Below are 6,000 nucleotides of genomic sequence, written 5' to 3'. Positions count from 1 at the left end.
ATAATTGCTTGAAATAAATTTGCTTCCTAGCTTAAATGCAATAGAGAAAACCAGTTTCTCAGGTGTGGCTGCAATCCCCAGCTAACTTATGGTAAAAGCTTATAGGGTTTGGATTCTACTTAGATAGATTGGAGACAAAGAAAACAAAAAACACACAATTTTAATACATTCTACTTAGTAAAGCCCTCAGAGCAGAAGCCTAAAACAAGCTCAGTACACAACAGGGGAATCAGGCTGAGGCTCTTCCTTTGGAAGTTAAAGCTGTGACACAGACCAGCCCTGTGCTGCAGGCACCATCAGACCCCTACACCCACCTCCGTGCTGGACGTCTCCACCCAGAGCTCCCACTAGCACCTTGAACTCTTGACAGCTAAGATGGGCTCCTTATTTTCCCTCCTAAATTGTTTTTTTAAAATCTTGGTTGGTGATACCATCTTCTGGCAGTTTCTGGGAGCCATGGGAGCCAGGGAAGACCCCCTATTCTTCTTGATCCCTCCTGCTCCCCATGCTGATTTTCCTTCTGAAAACTACTGTTTTCAACCATTGCAGAAGCCTCTTCATGCCATGGATTTCTAGAGTGCCACCTTGGTGATCTCTCTAAACTACAAATGAGTATCTTTTGCCTCTGTTTGAAACCTGTTTCTGTTTTCCATGAACAAGATGCTCACTTCCCCTGTCTGCCTGGTGACAAGCTCATCCTTGGAAACCCTACACAGATACCTTTTCTTCTGGGCTGTTTGATTCTCCCAGTGACTCAGTCTCTCCCTCCTCCCTTGGGTTGCATGGCTACCCTGAAGGTCCAGACAGCTGTCTCTTACCGTGTTTGCTCTATTAAGGGCTTCCCATCTGTCTCTGTACTGGGTGGTGAGTGCTGGGATAGTGGTGGCGGTGGGTTGGTGTTTGCTAACTGTGTGCAGCACGCTGCCAAGCACCTAATAGAAGAAGCAAAGTTAAAACCTGTTGACTCGAATATGCAAACAAATCATCGCATCCTAGTATTCCGGAGGAAGAAGGGATATGCTGTCTTCTCTTTTAAGTAGGCATCTTATAGCCCCCAGACAGCTACAGATTGAGTATTCCTAATCTGAAAATCTGAAATCCAAAATGCTTCAAAATCTGAAATTTTTTGAGTGCCAACATGACTCTCAAAGGAAATGCTCATCGGAGCACTTAGAATTCTGCGTTTTTGGATCAGGTATGCGCAACTGATAAGTGTAATGCACACATTCCAAAATCTTAAAAAATCTAAAATCTGAAACACTTCTGGTCCCAAGCATTTCGAAGAAGGGATACTCAACCTGTAATAGCCACTGCATGACTTTGTCTTGCCCTGTTTCTCTGTGTATTCAACAGGGTGACCCTGTTCCTTTCATGTACCATCTGCTTTCCAACATCCACCCTTTCCACATCAGTAAGTGTATTTTTCATATCATCTGCATGATATAGTGGAAGAGTCATTGAATTTGGAGTATACAGACCTAGGAACTTATCCTGGCTCTGTTAGCAATTCATTGTATGACCTTGGAGAAGTCATCTATTTTTTCTCAGCTTCAGGTTTGCCATCTGTAAAAGGGAAGGGTGGTTATTAGACTAAAATTAGTAGTTTTAGAATGCTCTGGGGTTAGGAAGGCAACAAAATTGGGGCCTGGTCCCTGCCCTCAACCAGAGCCTTCTTTCATGGTGTGTTTTATTTACGTATCTTGGTAATATTTAGTTTGAACAAAGCTTTCAACGGTGTTTAAAAATCCCTGGCTTTGATGAATTATAAAACCCATTTCCTCCTATTATCTCAGGAACCACAGTTTCTCATTCATTAATAAGGAACAGGTTTTGCTGGTCTTCTGCAAAGGATTATTGCTTGCTGGGAACATTTCTCCACCTTCAGTTTTCTTAAAATCAAAATTTAATCGTAGGTCCCATTGTTTCTCTGAACTGACCTGGCATGTAAAACCTGGCTTGCTTGTTTGTTTTTAGAGACAGGGTCTTGCTCTATTACCCAATTTGGAGTGCTGTGGTGTGATTCTAGCTCACCACAGCTTTGAACTCCTGGGCTGAAGAGGTCCACGCACTTCAGCCTCCCCAAGCACTGGCATTGCAGGCATGAGCCACCATGCTTGGCGTTGTTTCTATTTTTATTGTCTTTTCAACCTTTGCTCTCAGTGTATGCTGAGATTCGATAGCTGATCATAAAGCACAGCTCTGTGGGGATGTCACCTTAGAGATAAGCTGCTACGCTAAGAGGCTGGAGGCAGGCCCAGGCTTGCCTTTCGTGAGGTGAGTGGGAAGAGAAGTGCTGGGCATTGGCAGGATTTTTTAAACATACACCATTTGAAAAGCATTTGTTAAAAAAAAACAACAAAAAAAACTAGTACGCAAACTAAAATGCAGTGCATTTGAGTATAAAAGGAAAAAGAATTTATTGGGTGCCTCCCACAAGCAATGTGCTGTGGTGAGGAGTGCAAAACAAAGACTACACTATGTTTTCTCTTCCAGCGTCTACAGACCAAACATCTTCTAAGAAGCCATTAAATTAACCTAATTTCTACTGAAAACAAAAAGAGAGCTTGTGAGCCATTTTGACCTTGCTGATAGAACCTTCAAAGATGAATTTAGTTCAGACTTTCTCTCTGTGACCTGTATCTGCATTCTTTGCAGTTTGTATAGTAATAGTTCAAGGATAGAAGGCACATTACGAACTTTATAATAACTGTTATTAGTGACTGAATTGCTTTTTATTTTTTTTAAATGAAGCAAACTCATCAAAGAAAGCATGGACTCTTGCCTTTATGGTTTTGCAAGTGCTATTCCTTTAATCTAGAACATTTTTCTTCCTGTCCTTGCATTCCCTTCCGATGGTTAACTGATTTCTAAAGTCCCTGTTTAGAGTATGAGTCCTTTGGGAAGTCCTCCCAAGTCTGAGTTAGGTACCCTTCTTGTGTTCTCCTAAAATATCTTGTACTTACCCTTACACATAGAGCTTACTGAGTGCTAACCATGGATGTACTTTACCTATGTGGATTTACTTAATCCTCTCATCACGATAAGGTAGGCCCTGTCATCATCACCATTAGACAGAGTGGAAACTAAGATGCACAGAAGTTAAGTGACTTGCCTAGGGTGACTTAACGAGCCAGTGCTAGAGCAGGGCAGTCTAGCTCCAGAGTGCATACGCTTAAGTATTCGTGTACTCTTGTGCCTCCTGGCGTTGCCAGTATCAGAACAATCTTGCTGGCAGTGTTTCCCAGGCCTATCACTTTGCTTGGCACTTAGAAGGCATTCGTGTATACTTGTTGGAAGAGTAGATGAAGCATGACTCTCACCTCCAGGAATTTTCTGTGTGGTGGCTTGATCACAGAAAGTTATGATATGAGGTCAGAGGCAGAGATTTCAGGAGGCCTGAGGACATGGGAGGAGGGAGAGACTCATGCTGTCTGGGAGTTGAGGGCTGACTCCAGCGTGCCTAACTTTCCCCCACTGGGAGCCGGCGTCTCAGCTGGACAGTGACCAGCCTCTCTGGTTGTGTCAGGACAACCTGGAATGTCTCTTGAACTAGTCACCCACATAACCTCAATTTTAAGAGAAATATTAAATGTTTGATTTGTAGAAGCCTATTAAAAACAAAAACAATTTTGTTTTCAGTGCCAAAGAGTGAAGAAGTTAAACTTGCCATCTGAACAATGGAATTCTCAAAGCACAGATAAAGAGCAACTTCTTTTTTAAAAGGATTTTGAGTCTAAAGAGCTTGTCTAGAGGAAGCTATCATGAGCCACCCACTTTTGCAATGCCCCTGGTCTGGAAGGGAATAGAATGTCAGCAGAGGTTGGCTGAGAGAACCGCAGGGAGGACACCCTGCCTCCTTGAGGATGGCAGCCTGAGTGCTGGGCATGAGGCATTGATGAGAGCTGCTACAATTCACAGGTGTCTTTAACAGCACTCATTCATACATGTTCAGATAGGCTTTACTTTAGAAAATAGATACATGACAGCAGGGATGTCAGAACATTTTGCTGTAACCAAGTCTGTGCTTGGTCTTTGCCTGTTTCCTGAACATGCCAGACTCCTTAACTGCACATGGGTTTCTTGCCTCTTCCCCTTCCCCTGGGTCCCCCCAAATCCTTCTCCCTCTCCCATTGAGCCTTCTCAGTAACTCCACTGCTCACTAATCTCCCAATTTTTGGAAATGCTACAGTGTAATAAAATGGCAAAGTCGGTATTATCTGACATCAGGTTGTGGAGTTTAAGATCCGCTTCTCCCAATTTCTTGGGCATGCCACTTAACCTCTCTGAGCTATCCATTTCCCATAGGTAAAGGGGACATGAATAACAGTTCCCGCTGCATGAGGTTGTTGTAAGGATTAACTGAAGAAATGCAGGTAAAGTGGTAGGCACAGTGCCAGGCATACACCAAGCCCTATGGGCCAATCCCACAGAACAGGACCCCACCTCCCTTTGCTCTGGGTCCTGATGGCGTCCCAGAAGTGGCTTTGGAGTTGGAGGTGGCCTTGCCACCCACCACATGCAGCAGACACAGTGATGTTGAACCAGGGCTGAAGTTACTAATCTAGTGTTTATATGTCTGGGTAATGGGAATCCACTCTGGGTTACAGAAAAGAATGTGTTTAATCACTGGCTTATTTGTTAACCAAGTCAGGGAAAGTTTGGCTAAGGACCCTAACTTTGGGGTGGTAGTCTTAACTCACTCTGTTGTCCGCCTCATCTGAATCCTTTAGTTTTGTAAAATGCCAGAAACAGAACAGTAGGGTTTATTGGCCCAAAGCTGGTAGGGGGACCCAGACCTGCCTCTCCATCAGGTGCTGTCTATTATCATGTGTCCTGAAGGTGCTCCCAGCTTCCTGGTACCCACTCCTCCCACTGCAGGCCGCAGGCTTTTTGTTTTTTTTTTAACAAGATTAAAAAGTAACCCTCTCACTATGAATAAGCAAAAACACTGAGGCAGAGTTATTGCAGGCTCAAAGTGAGTAACTCGAATTTCTGCTGCCAGATTTCTGAGCTTACTCCCAGGGCAGAAAGAAACAACAGATTTGAGCTGTGGGGATTCTTGGGCTTTGTGTCTGCCACTACGGTCAGAGACAGGCCAGTCTTTGCTTGTGGATTTTTATTTGTACACTTCTGAGCTCTCAGTTGTTTAATCCAAAGTAGCTGGAACTACAAGGTAGTGGGTGGGGTGACACGAAAAGGCATGATTTCTGTGCTGTGGGGCTAGGATTTCATCTTGATATAAACCCAATTACCATGGTTCATGGGGAAATTAAGAAAAAACAAAACAAAACAAAAACAACAAACACAAGCCCTATTGCTCTGGGCCCAGCGTTTCCCGGCCATCAACAGTTGCTAACGTTCGCTAAGCTCTTACCGTGCGCCAGGCAGGCACCGTGCCGTACGACAGGTGTTGCTTTACTTCATCCTCATAGCCACTCTTCGAGGCGGGTGTTAGTCATATCTCCACTCTGTAGAGTCAAAACTGAGATGCAGAGAGGTCGGTAACTGGCCCAACATCAAATAATTAGAAAGTGGCAGAGTTGGGACTTGAACTCGGGTCTGACTGATGCCAAAGCCTATGCATTTAGTAGGATAGAGGAAAAATATCAACAAACTCTCTCCTTTCCCACTACCTCAATTAGCTCAGTGGGAATAGATTGCTCCCATCTTCCTTATAACATAGTTGGCAGCCTCTCAACTCCAGCATCCTAGGAAAGGGACATGGTTTTGCCTCCAGAGTTCGAGTGTTGAGGAAGAAGGCTGAGGCTGGTGACACAGCACAACACCACAGGGCTGGTTATTGCCTGGTCTTGGCAGGAATAAGGTCCAGACAAGATCTGTACCATGGGAAATGAGGCGTGGGAGGCAGGTCTCCTTCCTGTCAAAGGAAAGGTAGCTGCCCAATATAGATTTGCTTGTTTGTAAAAAGCACCAGCCACAAGGGCCTTCAGGAGACTTTTGCCCTGTGACCCAGAATGTGAATGTATGATGCGAGGAGAG

General features: G+C 44.3%; 1 long non-coding RNA gene across 1 annotated transcript; it reads right to left on the bottom strand.

The window, feature by feature from the left end:
- Positions 1 to 757: 757 nt before the first annotated feature.
- Positions 758 to 5,955, bottom strand: LOC105708314 (uncharacterized). Its single transcript, XR_001105286.3, has 3 exons — positions 5,375 to 5,955; positions 1,479 to 1,563; positions 758 to 932 (listed from the first exon to the last, which is right to left on the bottom strand). It is a non-coding gene; the product is annotated as an uncharacterized LOC105708314 (long non-coding RNA).
- Between the last annotated feature and the right edge of the window lie 45 nt (positions 5,956 to 6,000).

Source organism: Aotus nancymaae, unplaced genomic scaffold (assembly GCF_030222135.1).
Source record: "Aotus nancymaae isolate 86718 unplaced genomic scaffold, 86718_ANA_hifiasm-v0.15.2.pri h1tg000122l, whole genome shotgun sequence".
Taxonomy (NCBI): Eukaryota; Metazoa; Chordata; class Mammalia; order Primates; family Aotidae; genus Aotus; species Aotus nancymaae.
This window is presented reverse-complemented; position numbering and strand designations above follow the sequence as displayed.